Source organism: Dipteris shenzhenensis, chromosome 3, assembly GCF_047967505.1.
Source record: "Dipteris shenzhenensis isolate YYH24624 ecotype China chromosome 3, Dip_SZ_1.0, whole genome shotgun sequence".
Lineage (NCBI taxonomy): Eukaryota > Viridiplantae > Streptophyta > Polypodiopsida > Gleicheniales > Dipteridaceae > Dipteris > Dipteris shenzhenensis.
Genome location: NC_141598.1, coordinates 13133739 through 13154925, shown reverse-complemented (window position 1 = coordinate 13154925; position 21187 = coordinate 13133739). Strand labels below are relative to the sequence as shown.

At 43.5% G+C, this 21187-nt stretch overlaps 1 non-coding gene across 1 annotated transcript; it reads left to right on the top strand.

Annotated features, from left to right (window-relative positions):
• The first annotated feature begins 20248 nt into the window (after positions 1 to 20248).
• On the top strand, positions 20249 to 20322 carry TRNAP-CGG (transfer RNA proline (anticodon CGG)). The gene has a single exon. It is a non-coding gene; the product is annotated as a tRNA-Pro (tRNA).
• The last annotated feature ends 865 nt before the right edge of the window (positions 20323 to 21187 follow it).

The following is a 21187-nucleotide window of genomic DNA, read 5'->3' as shown; positions in this document are numbered from 1 at the left end:
TAGTCAACCCAAAGGACATAACTACAAATTCATAATGTCATGTTTGTGTTCTAAAGGCAGTCTTATGCACATCTTCTTCCCTCATCCTAACTTGATGATATCCCGACTTTAAATCCAATTTGCTAAATACCCTGGCACCTTTCAAGGAATCTAACAAGTCATCAACTCTAGGTATAGGAAACCTATTGTTAATTGCCAACTTGTTAAGGGCTCTATAATCAATACACATCCTAAAGGTTCCATCCTTCTTTTTCACTAGAAGGACTGGAGCCCCAAAAGCTGAACTATTTGGCCTGATTAGACCTTTTTCTAGCAAGTCTACAACTTGTTTTTCCACCTCTTCTAGCTCTACCTTATTCATTTGATAGGGAGCTCTACATGGAGGAGAAGACCCTTGGATCAACTCAATAGTATGATCTTCAAGTCTAGAGATAGGCAACTCATGCCGATTATCACTAGCAAATCGATCATTAAATTGCTTAAGGAACTCTAAATATTGATGTTCCTGCTTACTATGTTCAGGCTTTACTTCTCTAACATATATCACACTGCAACTCACTCCCTTACGTAATTCCCTTTTAGCTCTAGCATGAGATATGAGCGGAATATGGGAAATATCTCGCTCACCTTTTAAGTGATCCTCGTACCTTGATGCTCAAAGGTACAAGTATGTTTCCTTACATCCATAGATGTTGGAAATCGTACCTCCAAGACTTGCCTAGGATCATGTCGACTTCTTGCAGAGGAGCAACAAGAAAGTCTCTACGATCTTCATACTTTTGGAACTTGAAGGGCAAGTATTTGACTTTAGAAGTACATTGCTCTTCATTACCTCTAAACGCACCACTAATACTCATATCCCTCAATGGCCATTTCTTAGCTTTGACTCTATTAGCCAACCTATTTGAGATAATATCATAGTTACTACCATCATCCATGAGGACGATGATACGTTGACCCCCAACATATCCATGTAACTTAAATAAATTGTGTCGACCAAAGGTGTAATGCAAACTAGCATTATTGCTTTTTTAATTATTTTCAATATTTTTACGAGAAGGCTCACCCTCTTGCTTAGGGTGAGAAGTCCTAGTTACATTGGTCTTACCCATCTTCCTCTTTAACTCTGGACAATCATAGAATCTATGATTTGTCGCCTTTTTGCACCCAAAACATTTTCTTTCCTTAAACAATCTATCCCTTTCTTGAGGAGACATGAATGGAAGTTTCACACGTCCTCCTAGAGTAGGTTTCCCTGTTGGTTTGATATTAATTGTTCGTACTCCTGCTCGCTTAGGAAAACGTCATCCATGTCATTTAGAGTTAGCTGATCGAACAAAGGGTCTACTTTGTGAAGTTGACGCCTCATATGTTACTTCTCTCCTTCTAGGATTGACTTTCCTTTCTGCTGCCTCAGCCAATCTAATGGCGTCCTTTAATTTAGTTGGACTTAGGAGTTCCAACTCATGTCGGATGTTGGGTCTAAGACCCGAGAGATACTTATAGCATTGTCCGGGTAGCGTGGCGGTGATGGTGTCCTTGGTGGAGGTTCGGTAGGTGGCTGAGGGTTATTGGATGATGGATCAAATAAATTTTGGTAGATAGGGCTGTAAGGTGTTGTCCCCATGAGGTTTAATGTGAGTTCAAGATCGTTGTCACATGTGAAATCTTGATTATCTTCCATGTTTAGAAATATAAAGTGGAACTAATCAAGTTTTCAATTAAGCTTCATGATGAGCTAAGAGTGTGTGAAATGAATTTAAGTGTGATAGAAAGAAAAAGATCAAAATTAGATGTACTTCCCCTTGCCTGTTCGATGAAGCGCCCACTCCATGATCTTGCCGCGACTCTTTGGTGCTGCTCTGACTGCCGAGATATATATTGGTTCCTGCTTCTCTCTCTCTTTTTTTTTTTTGAATGAATGGCAAGGTAAGGGGGGGGGGGTAGCAAAGAGAGAAGAGAAATTATAGGGGAAAGAAGGGATAACTAGAGTGAATTAAGGGCAAAAAAAGAATTCCAATATGGGAAAAAAAGGGAATTGAAAGAGAGGGGGGGGAATTTTTTTTCGATCGCAAAAAGGGGGGGGGGTAATTAATCAATGTAGTGATGAGAGGGGGGGGGGGATTAATGCGAGGTAGAGGGGGTTGAGGCAACTAGTAGTAGAGGCAGCGGTGGTGACGATTCGACACGTGGCAACGGGGCGGCGGTGGGTCAACACGTGGCAATGAAGCAGCGACCGTTGGACGAGGGTACAGCGATAGAGGGTGGCTTGACGCATGGCACAGGTGGAGCAGAGGGCGGCAAGATGGGGACACGGTGGTCCAAGGGACAGAGGGCACACAACTGCTGTGCCACTGTCGCGCAAACACGTGCCACACGATGACTACAAGGCTGCAAGGGTGGCTCCCAAGTGCGGGCCATGGTGGAGATTGCGGCGCTGTGCTCCATCCGCATGCCACACGGCCTTCCAAAAGGCCTTCACACAAGACCTACACAAGGCCTTCACAAGACCCAAGAGTCCTCGAGTCGAGGACTATGACATGAGGGAGGGGGGATAATCAATGAGACACACGGACTCCTTAAAAGCCTGCGATTGGTGGTGCGGGGCCATCGCCTCTTTTTTTTCCAATGTATTGATCGTCTCCTCACGTGCAGGACGAAGGTAAAGATTTAATTTTAATCAAATTTTAGAGGGGAAAAAGAGAATGAAGCCCCCTGGTAATTTCTTTAACGATGACTTCACGCCGACGTCAGTGTCTGCTGCAACTTCCACATGGCAGGCTCTCACAGTTAGAGGATCTTGGCTCTAAATACCACTTGTCAAGTTCTTCAATGCAGAAATGCACATGTGTGTAGATGATGCATAAATTGAGAAGTATTGGCCCTCCAAATGGGGTGGAAGGAGTGCCCACATGAGTATTTTTGCTAGACTCCTCTCTACATGCTCCACACAAGCCACAAACCACATGCATGCAAATGCCCATGCTCACACACCATGAATGACACGAGAGGGTGCAACCCTCATGCCTCTTGGGATCACATCCCTTAGGCATACCCCATTATTCTACCCTTAGCCTATGACTCTTTATGCCTACCATTGATTAATGCAATACCCATGCATAATGCTACCCTTTCCTAACCATCCTAGGACCTAATGCATACGTACTTATTTTATTATATTCAATTGGCCAATTTACAATGTTACAACCGTAGGGTAATCACCAGATTCCCTAGAATGATCCACTAGGATCTAATACAAATAATCATGTCGTGACATGGCCATGAGCATCTGCATCAAGCAAGCACCAATCATGAAGCAAACAAAGCTTTCATCTAAACCATGATCATCAATTGTCTAACAAAGCTGTCACATGTAAAACATGATCATCAACTATGTAACAACTAAAATATCAATGTCACATGTAGTGAAACAAAGCTGTGACATGTAAACATGACATTGATATATCAACATGATTTGGAGAAGCCTTGGAAAACTTTCAGCCCGTTAAAGTATCAGCATATAAAGGCTTCTTGTCAGGAGGAGAAGTATTTCAAGTGGTCTAAAAGAGCAGAACTAGTGTCTACCATTTGTCCCAAATACTCATCCAAGCTTCAGTTATTTCGGCCCATACGAGTTGTCTCTCGTCGTGTAGTGGAGGATGGTGTAGTTGTCCCCCCTCATGTAGCGGATGCCGCCAGGTCTTTTTCAACATCTCCATTGGGTTGCATCTCACCATTAAGAGCCAAACTATCCATAATAGATGAATCATGGCTGACACATACAACATGAGCCCTATCATGCATGTACTCATCAACCACGTCATACCACTTGCAAGTATGTTTCCTGTCATTTTCTAAAATGGAATTGTGTGCCTTGTCTTGCTAGTACTGTTGATAGACATGTGTCCACTTCTTTTAACAACTCTCACTATCCTTATTGAAGTCATGATAGGTGGAAGCCAGTTGTGTTGCAACCTTGCTCCAAAGGTTAATGCCTTGTTTCTGAGGATTGTTGAATTCCTCATGCATACCACCCCTTATATGTATGAGTTGGTCTACCCAATAGTCCTTCCAAAAACCTGAGCCTTTACCGTAACAAATGTGGGTTGCTTAGGCTAGGTAGCTCATGGATGAGTAACCAAATCTATATAACACAATCACACTTGTGTGCATGAAAAATGGAGCATTATCAGAAGCTTCACTGAGGTAAAGAGATGCTCAATTATACACATAGGTAGATGGGTAGAGAAGGGAGCTTTGGGGGTAGCCAAGTGCACAACTGACTATCCACAACAAAGGCAAGTTTGGAGTGAAAAGTCCTACATTGTGTGAGCAAGTGCGATACTACTACAACTTGGTACGCAATACCTTGTATGCTACTAGAACGGGCGCAAATTTATGATGGCTTCGAATTGCATCCTTAAATCCTTAAGTAACCTGACCTGTCTACGACGGGATGGAGACCCGCTCCACTGGGTCTCAAAGTTGCGATCATAGATTTCCTTTAATAAAATTTAAGGTTTCACTTATAAATCTCAAACTTTGAGGAATTTTAAGAAAATTTGCAAAAAACACACACACACACACATGCATGTACACACACACACACACACTAAATATTAAAATATAAATAAATATCTTATACTCTCTCTCTCTCTCTGTCTGAAATATAAACTAACTAAAAACTATCGAAAAGGATTACATATATATATATATATATATGTTATACATTTATCGCTATCATTATATACTCTCTCTCTCTGTTCTCTCTCCTCTTCCTCTCCTATGGCTCTCTCTCTCTACACACACATACACACATATTTATTTATTTTATACCTTATATATAAATATAAATATAAGTCTCTCTCTCTCTCTCACTCACTCTCTCTCTCTCTCTCTCTCTCTCTCTCTCCACACACATACACACATGTTTATTTATTTTATGACTTATATGTAAATATAAATAAAACTCTCTCTCTCTCTCTCTCTCTCTCTCTCTCTCCTCTCTTACACACACACACACATACACACACACACACACACACACACACACACACACACACTCTCTCTCTCCTCTCTTACACACTCTCTCTCTCATTGCTCTCTCTCTCTAATATATATATGATTACATTAAATGATATTATTGTAATATTATATGTGTGTGTGTATACATAGATATTATATATATATATATATATATATATATAAATATATAGATATATACACATAGATATTATATATATATACATAAATGTATATATATATATATACATACATAGATATTATATATATATAAATACACACACTCACACACACACATAGATAAATACATACATTTAGAAATATTCTATAATATTAATATTTACTATAATATAATATAATATAATATATTATAAATTTCTCTATCGCATTATATACAATCATATACTCTCTCTCTCTCTCTCTCTCCCCCCTTCCTCTACTCTCTCTCTCTCTCTCTTCTCTCTCCCCTTCCTTTGCTCTCTCTCTCTCTCTCTCTCTCTCTCTCTCTCTCTCTCCCCCTTTGATTTCTCTCTTTGTTTGTTGTCTCTCTTTTTTACTCTCTCTCTCTTTGTCTCTCTCTCTCTCTCTCTCTCTCTCTCTCCCCCTTTGATTTCTCTCTTTGTTTGTTGTCTCTCTTTCTTACTCTCTTTGTTCTCTTTCTCTCTCTCTATAATATACAAAGAGAGAGATAGAAATATAAGTAATACAATATTATATATATAGAGAGAGTGATAAAAATATAGAGCATATTATCAATAATAACTTATATATTATGTATTTACAGTGTATTATATGTTTCATATAATATTATTTATATTAAATATGATATATAATATGACATTATAATATATATAAAATATCATCTCTCTTTCTCTCTCTCTCTCTCTCTCTCTCTCCACACACACACACACGTACACACACACACATGCACACACACACACACACACACACACACACACACATACACATATATGTATTATAATTAATTTTTGTGTGTGTGTGTGTGTGTGCATGCATGTGTGTGTTAGATATCAATGCTCCACTCTCATGTAACTACGTGGGAACCAACTAACTCTATTTATAAGCCCCCATATGAGGAGAAGGCATTTGAGTAGCTCGTGACAAAGTGTAGATCGTACTAGCCTAATCTATCACTTAATGAGTATAAAATGAGAGTGCTCTCAACAGAAGTAAGAACAGAGGAGGGAGAGAGAGAAACAGAGAGCCACACAAGTTTTGGTGGGTACAAAACACCCTAATCTTCTTTTTCATTCATTTATATATGTGTTTGAGTAATGTACATAACCGGGGTAAAGGCACAGTGACCTTTAACCCCCACAACCTCCCACTTAAAGGACAATGTGCCTTTAAGGGAGAACAACCAGTGAGGATACTATCCAATGCCCATCAATACACGACAATACTCAAACCGCTAACTAGGTAGACTCTTCGTTAGCATATCTATAGGGTTATCATCTGTATGAACCTTGATAAGCTCTATGCGCTTGTCCTCAAGTACCTCCCTGATGAATGCCATATACCGACTAACAACTCCCACTGCAAATGTAATGTCTAGTCTAGTAGCTATCATAGCATACATAAGACTCCCAACCGCTGATGCATAAGGAACCTCGGCCATCATGGCCCTTTCCTCATCTGATTTGGGACTATCTATATGACTCAGTTTCTCATATGGAGGCAATGGAGTACTCACTACCTTCCCCCCCTCCATATTGAAATGCTGTAATACTTTTGTAACATACTCTTTTTGTGAAAGCCAAAGGAGTTTCCTACTCCGATCACACGTGATGCGCATACCAAGAATATGACCTACAAGTCCCAAATCCTTCATATCAAAGGCCTCATGCAACTTGGCCTTTAATGCATCTAGCTCATAAGTATTCTTGCTAGCCAATAGCATATCATCCACATGTAGTGCCAAGATTATCAGGCTATTATCCTTAGCCCTTTTACTGTAGAGGCAGTGATCAATTTCACTCCTAAAACCCTGGGACCAAATGAAAGCATCAAACTTCTGATACCATTCTCTAGGCACTTGCTTAAGACAATAGAGACTCTTCTTCAACCTGCAAACTAAATGCACTTTGCCCTTTTCTTCAAAGCCTTCCGGCTGCACCATGTAAATTTCCTCATGCAAATCCCCATGCAAGAAAGCTGTCTTGACATCCATCTGCATAAGCTCCATATCCTCTGATGCCACTAGTCCAAGCATGCATCTAAGTGTGGTCATCTTCACAACTAGAGAGAATATCTCATCAAAGTCCACACCCTTCTCTTGCTTGAACCTTTTAGCGACCAAACGGGCCTTGTACCTAGGCACATCATCACCTGTGACCTTCATTTTGTAGACCCATTTACATGGCAATGCTTCCTTTCCATGTGGCAAAGAAACCAAGTCCCAAGTCTTATTATTCATAAGTGAACTCATCTTTGATTGCATAGCATACTCCCACTTGCATTGATCCTCGTGCATCATAGCCTCTCTGTAGTAAGAAGGCTCCCCGCAATCAGTAAGCATCACATAGTCTACCCCTGGAACAAACCTATCAGGCGGTATAGACACTCTAGATGATCTTCTCAAGGGCATTTCAGCTTGCTGTCCCACCTGCATATCAGCCACATTTGGCTCATCATTTCCACTAATAAATGATCCATCATCTACCCTTGATTGTATACCTGTGGGAGTACTTGGTGGTACCATTTCTTGCACATTTAGTGCATGGACAGGTTGCTGTCTATCAACATATGTAGGTGGTTTCATATCCTGGAAAGTGATTCTCCTCATTTCCACATCCCTCATGGGTGCCTATGCATCTTCTTCTCATTGAAGACTACATCATGGTTGCGTATGATCTTCTTTGCTTCTGGATCCCAGAGATGATAGCCCATCTCTCCACTTTCACCATAACCCAGAAAGATGCATTTCCTAGTATTAGGATCTAGCTTCTTTTGAAGCTCTTTTGGCACATGTGCATATGCCTCACACCCAAATATACACAAATGAGAGTAAGAGGGCTTCTTGCCACTCCATGCCTCTTTAGGAATACCACCATCCAAACTCTTACTAGGTGATCTATTGGTCACGTGCACTGCAGTCTTCATTGCCTCAGCCCAAAAACCACCAGAAAGACTTGCATTGGAAAGCATGCATTGCAACCTTTCTTGAATGGTATGGTTCATCTTTTCTGCAACTGGATTTAACTTTGGAGTACGAGGGGATGTGAGCTCCCTCTTAATCCCACGTGTATCACAGAAATGTTGAAAGTCATGAGAGAGATACTCTCCACCATTGTCAGCTCGTAGGAATTTAAGCGTTCTACCAAACTGATTCTCAACCAAGGCCAGCCATTTCTAAAATTCCTGGAACACATCACTCTTCCGAGCTATAGCATAAGCCCACACTTTCCTAGTTGCATCATCAATGAATGTCACATAGTATTCAGCCCTGCCTAATGATCGTGTAGGCATGGGACCACATACGTCTGAATGCACCAAATCAAGCTTTTCAAACTCTTTCTTTCCCCTTGTTTTATGGGCTGATTTAGTCTGCTTCCCATAGAGACAGTGCTCACAAAATTCAAAATCAGAGAAACTCAAATGCGGTACATAACCCAAACGGCATAAGAGTTTCATTCCATTCTGGCTCATGTGGCCCAACCTATAATGCCACAAAGAAGAGCTTGGCTGCTCGGTTATTACAACAACATGATCAAATACCCCTGATACATGTAATGGATACAAAGTCCCACACTTGGCACCCCTGGCCAAAAGCATAGAGCCCTTTTGAATTTTCCAACTCTGAAAGCCAAAAGTGGTGTGAAAACCAGCATCATCTAGCTGACCCACTGAAATAAGACTCTTGGTGAACTTAGGCACATGTCTCACATGTTTCAAAATAAATGCAGACCCATTTGCAAAAGAAAACTTTATATCACCTACTCCCCCTATGTCACATGCATAGTCATTTCCAAGATGCACACAACCTGTCTTTCCACTGTCATAAGTGGAGAACCATTCCCTATGGGGAGTAACATGGAATGAAGTGTGGGGTTAAAGGTCACTGTGCCTTAACCCCAGTTATGTACAATACTCAAACACATATATAAATGAATGAAAAAGAAGATTAGGGTGGTTCTGCACCCACCAAAACTTGTGTGGCTCTCTGTCTCTCTCTCGCTCTCTCTCCTTCTTCCGTTCTTGCTTCTGTTGAGAGCACTCTCAACTGGTATCAGAGCCCGGGTGATCTAGCTGAGCGTGCGTGAATGCTTGGAAGCTCAGCAGCTCTGTGGGAGGAAGGAGAAGCTCTGTGGGAAGCTTTGTGGGTGACTTTACTTGCATCCGAGTGTGCAGAGACCTTGGAGGAACCTTTGGAAAAGTCACTTTGGCTTTGCGAAGTGGTTTTGAGAGCCTGTTAAGAGCTTTCAAAGAAAAAGTCGTTTTTTGAGCTTTTCCCTGTTCCGTTCGATGACAGAGACTCCGTATTGACTTGTAGAGGCAACTATTGCTTGCTTTTGGTGTCCACATTACTTCAGGAGCTTGGAAACACCTTCATTCTTGAATCTGGGATCATTTCAGTGGATTTCTGACTCACTGTATCAGTTCCTGCGTTTTTTGCCCGGGTGTTGGAACTCAAGTTTGGAGCAACCATTTGCAGATCTGTCACTTCCGGTGGACTCAGGAGGTCCTAAAACTTCTATGTTGCTCATCATTCGCACTCCGGTGGAGGTTACAGATAGCTCTGTTTCCAAAAACGTTTTTCAGTCCGTGTGTTGGACCCAGTGATTGAGGCCACGGTTTCCAAAACCGTCTGTCCCATTGTGTTCCGGACACCCAAAAACCCCTACCTATCAGTTCTTGCGTGATTTGGTGGAGGATTTTCAGAGTTATAAATCTCTGTGTATTCGATTTCGTCTCTCTGTTATGCATTTTTCATACTAAGGTTTTGAAACCTTAGATTTATGCCACATGGCAGTGGATAAGTATTGACTCCCATTTCTCACTCATCGGTTGGGATTTTGGAGTTCTGGCAGAAGAGAGATATTTGCAGATTTTCTTGCTGAGTCCAATTATGCGATAGCGCCCATGTTTTGAAGCATCTCAGGTCCTATTTTCAGTAGCGCTCATTACCGTGGGACTATGATTTCTTGAGTATACCTTATGCAGATCACTCTGGTTGCAGTTTGAGCAGTGTGCGCTCATTCGTGGTGTGCATTGGGTTGCAGTGGATGATTTATAGGCCATTTGGATGCATTGCGGTCCTTGTTGGATGCGCTGATAGGCCCAAATTGCCTTGTGGGATGCTATTTTTTATGGACGCTTTGCACATGGATGCTATTTTAAGCTGAGGGACAGCTTTGACACATTGCAGGTGATGCACTGATAGTGCTATGCTCTCTTGGATGAGACATTATTGATGCATATGCCAGTGGACAGTGTTTATGCTTGAGTCATTTGGCACTTATTGGCATTTTCTTTTGGGCCAGATTTACTCATATGGATGCATAGTATATGCACATGAGTCAGATGCATCTTTTGATGCTTTGAGCTTTGAATTTTGGTGATATTTCACTCTATTGTGGCATACACATTTGGATGCACCTAGTATTTGGTGTGATTCTCTCTTGCAGGTACTAGCATTTGGGATTTTGCTTTATTTGCATCATGGCATCCTCTTCCACATCTGAAAAGGAGTTTTTCAGCATTAAAAAGTTTGATGGGACAAACTTTTCTTTGTGGAAAGAACAGATAAGGGATGTGCTTATTCAAAAGAAGCAGATTAAACCCTTGGCAGGTATTGAAGCTAAGCCTGCAAATATGTCTGAGGATGATTGGAATGAGTTGGATGCATTAGCAAAGTCTACTATTAGACTTCATCTTGCAGAGTCAGTTTATTTCACAGTAGTAAATGAGCAGACTACGGAAGATTTGTGGAAGAAACTGTGTGCCACTTATGAGAAGGAAACTGCCTCTAATAAAGTTTACCTTATGAAGAGGTTGTTTGAGCTACAGATGAAGGAAGGGGTCTCCATTGCTTCTCATTTGAATGAATTCAATATTATTTTCAGCCAGCTTCAGGCTCAGAAAATGAATTTTGATGTGGAGACTAAGGCAATATTTCTCTTATGTTCATTGCCATCCTCATGGGATACCTTCCGTACAGCTGTCAGTAACTCTGCACCTGGTGGAGTACTGAAATTTGATGATGTTATGGGTAGCTTGTTGGACGAGGAGATTAGACGGAAGTCTATGGATGGCAACAAGCAGGATGCAGCCTTAAATGTGCAAAGGGGCAGATCACAGTTCAGGGGGAAGTCCCAAGAAAGAGGGAAGTCTCGTAGCAAATCCAGGGCACGGAACATTGAGTGTTACCATTGTGGCAAGAAGGGCCATATGAAAAAGGATTGTTACAAGCTGAAAAGAGAGCAAAAGGATAAGAAAAAGAATGCAAATTGGGGTGCAAATCAAAAGGAAGAGAGTCCAAGGGAGGACAAAAGAAAAGTGAAGATCGAGGAGATCAATGCAGTCACACGTGATAGTGACAATGATGTTCTCTTCATGTCTACTTTATCTGCAGAGTTGCTTACCACTTCAGATGATGCATATTCCCAGGATTGGATTTTGGATTCTAGTGCTTCATTCCATGTTACTCCCCATAGGGAATGGTTCTCCACTTATGATAGTGGAAAGACAGGTTGTGTGCATCTTGGAAATGACTATGCATGTGACATAGTGGGAGCAGGTGACATAAAGTTTTCTTTTGCAAATGGGTCTGCATTTGTTTTGAAACATGTGAGACATGTGCCTAAGCTGACCAAGAGTCTTATTTCAGTGGGTCAGCTAGATGATGCTGGTTTTCACACCACTTTTGGCTTTCAGAGTTGGAAAATTCAGAAGGGCTCTATGCTTTTGGCCAGGGGTGCCAAGTGTGGGACTTTGTATCCCTTACATGTATCAGGGGTATTTGATCATGTTGTTGCAATAACCGAGCAGCCAAGCACTTCTTTGTGGCATTGGAGGTTGGGGCACATGAGCCAGAATGGAATGAAACTCTTATGCCGTTTGGGTTATGTACCGCATTTGAGTTTCTCTGATTTTGAATTTTGTGAGCATTGTCTCTATGGGAAGCAGACTAAATCAGCCCATAAAAGAAGGGGAAAGAAAGAGTTTGAAATGCTTGATTTGGTGCATTCAGACGTATGTGGTCCCATGCCTACACGGTCATTAGGCGGGGCTGAATACTATGTGACATTCATTGATGATGCAACTAGGAAAGTGTGGGCTTATGCTATAGCTCGGAAGAGTGATGTGTTCCAGGTATTTCAGAAATGGCTGGCCTTGGTTGAGAATCAGTCAGGTAGAACGCTTAAATGCCTACGGACTGATAATGGTGGAGAGTATCTCTCTCATGACTTTCAACATTTCTGTGATACACGTGGGATTAAGAGGGAGCTCACATCCCCTCGTACTCCAGAGCAAAATCCAGTTGCAGAAAAGATGAATCGTACCATTCAAGAAAGGTTGCAATGCATGCTTTCCAATGCAAGTCTTTCTGGTGGTTTTTGGGCTGAGGCAATGAAGACTGCAGTGCATGTGATCAATAGATCACCTAGTAAGAGTTTGGATGGTGGTATTCCTAAAGAGGCGTGGAGTGGCAAGAAGCCCTCTTACTCTCATTTGCGTATATTTGGGTGTGAGGCATATGCACATGTGCCAAAAGAGCTTCGAAAGAAGCTAGATCCTAAGTCTAGGAAATGCATCTTTCTAGGTTATGGTGAAAGTGGAAAGATGGGCTATCGTCTCTGGGATCCAGAAGCAAAGAAGATCATACGCAGCCATGATGTGGTCTTCAATGAGAAGAAGATGCATAAGGCACCCATGAGGGATGTGGAAATGAGGAGAATCACTTTCCAGGATGTGAATCCACCTGCATATGTTGATAGACAGCAAGCTGTCCATGCACCAATGTGCAAGACTGACCGCATTGAGGGTAGATGGAGCATTTCCCGAGGTAGCCCACTCTTGGGTTGCGGGGCCCGTTTGGAGACCCAGATGATCCCGGATGGCTGTGGGCCAAACGGTAACTATAGGTTAGTTGCTCTATTTTGCGCACCAGTTCTATCGTGTGGTCAGTGGCCTATTTCGGGACTGACCCCCAGTCGACCGTTTTGGGCGGACTGGGTCGGTCACCCAATTGAGCCCAACCGACTACGACTAGTTGCTATATAAGAGCAAGCTCGTGAAGCCCATTTCATCACTGGCTACAGCAACCATGCTTCCTTAACATCTAGCCTCCGTCCTCTACTATTTCCAGCTCGCCATCAAAGCTTCTTTCACAGGAGTGCACGGTTGGGAGCCAGCACCATCTATTGTATCAGTTCTATAGTAATCAAATTTTTAATTCTCCATACTATTTGCTTTCTCTCTTGCGTACGAGATCCTTTTATCTGTTGAGCACAAACGTATTGTTTTCTTACATGGTATCAGAGCGTGCTCGAGTAAGAAGCTTTGGTAGTGTGTTTCTGTTTGCGAGCAAATTGTGAGAGATGGCCCGGCCCGCAAGACTGCGAATCCCACCGTTCGGCGAAAGCGAAAAGTTGGATGGCTCTAACTATCCACTCTGGAAGTTCAAGATGAAGACCATCCTAAGTGCATATGAGCTTTGGGACACTGCTATTGGGTTGGACGTGAGGCGAGACCGGATCTAGCCAATGCAGGACAATAGATAGTACCAACTGCGGATGAGATTCTCGCATGGACAAGAAGAAATGCAGATGCACTGTGTTCTATTGTCTGCAGTGTAAGTGATTCCATCATGGCATTAATTCAACATGTCACCACAACAGAGGAGACATGGACGGTCTTGAAAAATCAGTACGAGACCACGAATCAAACGCGGATTTAGAATCTGGAGACTCAACTCACGAATGAGAAATTGTCTGAGTCTGTAGAGAAGTTTATCACGAGGGTGAAGAATCTACGCGATCAGATGACTGCGATTGGCATCACCATCACCAGTGAGAATCTAGCACGAAGGTCTATACGGATTCTCCCACCAAAGTACGATGGTCTTGTTACGGCGCTAAATACACAAAATAGAAATCCACCCCTCAACTTTGAGGATTTCAGCACGATGTTTCTAGAGGAGGAGATGCATCAAAAGATGAGGACTAGAGAAGATTCGGCTTTCTACGCTGTCAAAGACAGGTAAGGGTAAGGACTCTGGTAACCCATCTTCTTCTGATGATAAAAAGAGAAAGAAGAAGATCAAGTGCTTCTATTGCAACAAGGCATGGCACAAGCAGAATGAGTGCCAAAAGAAGATTGTAGATGAGAAGAACGGAGTAAAGAAAGAGTCCAGCAATAGCGCGTAGGCAGCACCAGTAGAGTTGTTCATAGCAATTGAGGAGATTTGCACGGAGGCAGTTCATGTACCTGTGGATGAACCTTGGATCATTGACAGTGGTGCATCACGCCACATGACTAGTCGGAAGGATTGGTATACCTCTCTACAGTCGGTAGGGAATGACATCCTGGTAGCAGTTGGCAATGATGCAAAATGTCCAGCAAAAGAAAAAGGTACGATTGCTCTCAAGTCAGATGGAGTTGTAAAATAGTTGTCCGATGTTCTTTATGTGCCAGATATTAAGAGGAACTTGTTGTCCATTTCTGCGATCACGGCGGATCGGGACCTCAAAGTTCAATTCGATAAGAATGGTACACAGATCTTGGATCTTCAAGGAAAGGTCATTGGTAAAGGTACATGGCACCACAACATCTACGAACTCTCAGCTTTCAGTGCTCGAGCCGATGTGAAGAACACTAAGCTGTGGCATGAGAGGTTTGGTCATCTAAACCTTAGTTCTTTGAAGGAGATGCATAAAAGTGGAATGATTGCAGACCTACCAAAAATTTTAGATCTGCCCGATGTACGTGAAGCTTGCATGATGGGCAAGCAGCATCGGCAGCCCTTTCCTAAAGAGGCCAACAGGGCAAAGGCTCCTCTAGAGCTTGTTCACACGGACCTCTGCAGAAAGATGGAGATGGAAGCTTTGGGTGGTTCCTACTACTTCGTGACGCTGATCAACGACTACAGTAGAAGGATATGGATATACTTCCTGAAGACTAAAGATGAGGCTTTTAGTAAGTTCAAGGAATGGCATGTAATGGTTGAGAAAGAAATGGGGAAGAAGGTAAAGAAATTGAGATCAGATAGAGGTGGAGAGTTCACATCAACTGAATTCGAGAGTTACTGCAAAAGTCACGGGATCAAGAGGCAGAAACCCCCGCCACATACATCACAGCAAAATGGAGTAGCAGAACGCAAGATGCGCGTCATCTATGAAATTGGCAGGAGTATGATGAAAGGGAAAGATTTGCCAAAGACTTTCTGGGCTGAAGCATGTAACACTGCGATTTACATTCTGAATCGTAGCTACACGAAAGCTGTGAACAGGATGACTCCACTGTAGGCCTTTTCTGGTACGAAACCTTCAGTTGCACATTTCAGAGTTTTTGGATGTGACTGTTTTGTGCATGTCCCTGATGCTAACAGGACCAAATGGGAACCGAAGAGCCGGAAGTGTATTTTCTTGGGCTATAGTGAAGAGGCGAAGGGTTACCATCTCTATAACCCTGTTACCAAGAAGGTAATAGTAAGTCGCGATGTGGTCTTCTCAGAACAGCCACATCAATTGGAGGAGGATGCTTCCTTCCCAGACAACCAGGACCAGGATATCCATCCAATACCACCACCAACAGTAGACCGAACTCCCCCAATGGTGCTTGGGAGGATTCAAGATAAAGAAGATGAAGAAGAGCCTGTAGAACCACAACGGTAAAAGCCATTCCCGAAGTGGGTAAAGTAGCTTTTGGATGGCAGAGAACCTGCAGCCATTGAGGAGGATCCATCCGAACACTGCTGGTCCGCTGATAGGTGGATGGAGGCTATGCAGTCGGAGTATGGCTCCATAATGAAGAACAACACTTGGGACCTTATGGATCGTCCACCAAAACGCAAGGTAATTGGCACCAAGTGGGTGTACAAGACCAAGTATAAGTCCGACGACATGTTGGATAAGTACAAGGCTCGGCTCGTGGCAAAAGGATTTGCACAGGTACATGGTTTTGATTATCAGGATACTTTTGCTCCCACAGCTCGACTAACCACAATTCGCAGTGTTTTGGCTTTAGCTGCCCACGGAAGTTGGCTCATGTTTCAGATGGATGTAAAATCCGCCTTTCTGAATGGGGATCTCAAGGAGGAGGTATATGTGGAACAACCACCAGGTTTTGTGATCCCCGATTCAGAAGGTAAAGTCTGTAAACTAAAGAAGGCAATTTACGGGCTGAAATAGGCCCCACGAGCGTGGTACCAGCAAATTGATGCCTACTTTCTGCAAAACGGGTTCAGGAGGAGCCCATCAGATGCAAATTTGTATATCTTCAGAGAAGGAGGCAGGTGTATGATCGTGGTCCTTTATGTGGACGACCTTGTCATAATAGGGAACCATGAAGAGAAGATCTCGTAGACAAAGCATTTGCTAGGAAGAGAGTTTGAAATGACAGCAGACCTTGGACTGATGCATTTCTGTTTGGGGATTGAAGTTTGGCAAGAGCCGAAACAAATCTTCATTTCACAACTGAAGTATGCTAGAGAGATACTGAACGCATTTGGCATGGCTGAGTGCAAGATAGTTGGTACCCCTATGGAGGTTGATGTGAAGCTCTCAAATGAGGATTCATCACCACTGGTGGACGAAGCGAAGTACAGGAGGCTTGTGGGCAGTTTGATTTACTTGTGCAACACACGGCCGGACATCAACTTTGCGACTAGTGTACTAAGCAGGTTTTCCAATAAGCCCCAGGAGAACCATTGGAGGGCAGGGATGCAGGTGCTGAAATACATCAAAGGCACACTTGATTATGGCATCACCTATACCAAGGGCAACATCTTGATTGGATTTTGTGACTCGGATTGGGCAGGAGACGTGGACAGTAGGAGATTAGTGACAGGTTACTGTTTCTCACTTGGATCTGGAGCTGTGTCATGGGTTAGCAAGAAGCAACCCAAAGTTGCTCTTTCTTCTACCAAGGCTGAGTACAAATCAGCATGCTTTGCTTCTTGCGAGGCAGTGTGGTTGAGGAGGATTCTGGGGGACATGGGTGCAGTGCAGAACAAGCCTACACAGTTATCATGTGACAATCAGAGTTGCATGGCGATTGCAAAGAACCCTGTGTTCCACGCTCGCACAAAACACATTGAGATTCAATATCACTTTGTACGCGAGCTCATCATGAATGGAGAGGTCGACTTGGTCTACTGTCCGACTACAGAGAATGCTGCAGACATCTCCACAAAGGCTCTTGGAAGAGACTTGCTGGAGAGGCATCTTCATCGACTTGGCATTGGACCGAAAAAGTAAGTTCACTTGCAGGTGGACATTGAGGGGGGGTGTTAGATATCAATGCTCCACGCTCATGTAACTACGTGGGAACCAGCTAACTCTACTTGTAAGCCCCCCATATGAGGAGAAGGCATTTGAGTAGCTCGGTTATCCAGTAGGTCCTAGTTTGGACACCAGATGGGGGCCATGTGTGGCCTGATGGCTGGACAGAGTTGGCACACTGCCAACTAGGCTAGATGCAAGTGCGGGAAGGCATCCCATGATTGACCACATTGAGGGTAGATGGAGCATTTCTCGGGGCAGCCCACTCTCGGGTTGCGGGGCGCGTTTGGAGTCCCAGATGATCCCGGATGGCTGTGGGCTGCACGATGTCCATAGGTCAGTTGCTCTATTTTGTACACCGGTTCTATTGTGTGGTCGGTGGCCTATTTCGAGATCGACCCCCAGTCGACCGTTTTGGGCAGACTAGGTCAGTCACCCAATTGAGCCCAGCCGACTACGACTGGTGGCTATATAAGAGCAAGCCTGTGAAGCCCATTTTATCACTGGCTACAGCAACCCTGATTCCTTAGCATCCAGCCTCTGTCCTCTACTGTTTCTAGCTCGCCATTGAAGCTTCTTTCACAGGAGCGCACGGTTGGGAGGCAGCGCCATCTATTGTATCAATTCTATAATAATCAAAATTTTGATTCTCCAAACTATCTATTTTCTCTCTTGTGTACGAGATCCTGTTATCTGTTGAGCATAGACGTTGTATTGTTTTCTTACATGTGTGTCTTTGTGTGTGTGTGTTTGTGTGTGTCTCTTTCCCCCCCAGAAAAAAAGAGTGTGTGTGTGTGTGTGTGTGTCTCCGTCTCTCCATCTCTCCCTCTCTCTTATTCCTCTCCCTCCCCTCTCCCGCCCCCCTCCTCCCTCGCTCTCTCTCTCTCTCTATGTATATCTATGTATATATATATATATATAATGTAGAACATATTATCAGAAATATATTATATATCTTATCTTTATAGTGTATTATATCTTTTATATAATATTATTTATATTATATATGATATAATATAATATATAATATGACATTATAATATATATTAAATATTCTCTCTCTCTCTCTCTCTCTATCCCTATCTCCCCCCCTCTCTCTCTCTCTCTCTCTCTCTCTCTCTCTCTCTCTCTCTCTCTCTCCTCCCTCCCCCCCTCTCTCTCTCTCTCTCCTCTCTCTCCTCCCCCCCCCTCTCTCTCTCTCTCTCTCTCTCTCTCTCTCTCTCTCTCTTTCCTCTCTCTCCTCCTCCTCTCCCCCCTCTCTCTCTCCTCCTTCCCTCGCCCCCCTCTCTCTCTCTCTCTTGCCACATCATTGTTGTATTGAGCGCCACGTCATTGATTGTGTTGCCACCATGTCAATTTTTATCGACCGCCACATCAGTGTACGTGTCAGTCTGCACTCCATGGCATGTCAGTCTGCGACAGTTAGTTAGCCTTGCTCGTGTCATGTCAGCCTTTAACTGCCTATGTCATGTAATCCGCGTCAGTCGCTGATGCCACGTGGCGATCATCCACACTGCCACAGATTGTCGCATGCGTTGTGGCCTCTGGAGTCTGCACCTGCCTTCACCACATGGCCTCTCTACTCGTGCCACGTCAGTCTTTAACTGCCTGTGCAACCCTTAATTACCTATGCCATGGAATCCATGTCCACCGTGCACTGCCACATGGCGATCATGCACGCTACCACAGTCTTTTGCATGCGTTGTGGCCTTTAGAGTTTGCGCCTTCCTTTACCACGTGGCCTCTTTGTACCACGTAGACTCCCTCGGTTGCCTCGTGCCATCTCCGAAGCTCATTCGAGCCTCCACGAACCTCCCTCCGAACCTCCACTTATGTGCCACGTTGGCATGGTTTCCACGTGTCAGGTTCTTAGCTCTCCCTCCCTCCTTAATATATAGTATAGATAGATAAAAAGATGAGGATGAAGTTGGAATCTAAGGTGAGAAATATATCGTATGGGAGAAGTGTTGTGACAAGAGTTCTTAGTGGATACAATCACTTATGTGCTTAAAGGAGGTAGCTTCCAATGCTGAGGGGGCTCAATGAAAACTCCATCTTCCCACATGATGTAGAGTTCCAAGTGGGATTCCATAAGCTTCGGTGGCCAGAGTGGCTCTATATATTGGGGCTAGTTTTCTTTTGAGTGCGTCTTGTAGACCAAAGTAGCAGCATATTAACACATTCAAAGAAGTAGAAGCGAGTTGTGCACAATCTGAATCCTGCTAAAGAAGCAAGTCACAGACAAATGTTCTTTATCTTACGAGTACCACAAAAGCATACCACCCAGGATCCGGAGCCTCTCGGTATGACGGAAATAAAATCTTGTCGTGGCACACCCGGTGACTACAAATTCATCATATCGTCCTTTTCTCTGCCTGCCCAAAAAGGATTGTGGCCATTTGCAAGCAAGAAACAAACCCTGATCAGCCGAGCCAACAACACGCATACTAGAAGACGGAGGCTGTGGATCTTGTCAAGCATGCTAGAAGAGAGAGGCTGTGGACCTGTTGAGTCATAGGAGCGAGCTAATCACGCAACTCACCAATTGCAAAAAAAAAAAGCTTGGTCCTAAGCTGTTTAAAATACGCTTGAAGTAATATGAGACCTTCAATTGTCGAGACATCTTCAGCTCTGGACATACTCATGAGTCACGATGGAGCTCTTCTAAATATTCACAGCACAGCGTGCTGGGGATGGAGGTTGCAGCCATTCATGTTTGAGATTTTCATAAAAAACAACTTACCGTTGGGACCTTGGCGAGGGATGTAGCGCAGATAGGTAGCGCGTTTGCTTCGGGAGCAAAATGTCGCAGGTTCAAATCCTGTCATCCCTATGTCTTTGTGCTCATAGCCAGTGATATTTATTAAGCAATAGCGCCCGGGTTTTTCTTGTTTCAACAGTGAAAGGAGTCTGAGCAAAATACGAGCTCTTCGACTCTCAACCTGTGCGCGTGATTTTCGAATCTAGGTTCTAGATTAAAATCGAGAATGAACTTGCTTGAGGCTTGAAACTTGAAACTTGAACGTTGATAGATGAGCAGCTTCGATAATCGAGGTGCAGCGTTTCTGCTGTATCTACTCTTAAGACTTAAAAAGATATCTAATACGTTGCAAATTGTAGCTTCCAAAGAGGACAAGTGCATCTTCTCTTACTTGTTATATTATCTTACTTCTTCTTATCTTATCTTCTTATCTTACTTTTTACCTTATACTATATATAAAGGAGGGTGAGAGGCACAAGAGGCTGCCACAGGGTGAACTTCTCCAAACCTGCCAACCTGGCAGCCATTTGGAGGCTCGGGAAGCGAAGAGGTTTGGGCAAGGCTTCAGGGAGGTTAGGCGCACCGATACGTGGCCATCACAGTTTCTTGCAAACTAAGTGGGCAAACATGTCATGGTTGGCACGGGCGACAGAGGTAGGGTGGAGACACAGTAGCGGCGGTGGACACGTGGTGTTGGCAACTGCAGAGTGGCGGCATGGAGTTAAGGAGGTGTGAATCACGGTGCAAATCACGCTTGAGAGGGGCGGACTCAAAAGGCGACTAAGGCTTGAGAGGGGCTCGCAACACATGGCACTGTGCGGATTGATGCGAGGGGCAGATTGGAGTGTGATGAACATGTGGCAACCACAAAGAACAGTCAGGGGGATGACTCCAAATAGTCTGCCAGCTCATGACACATGTCGCTTTGAGGCCCGTG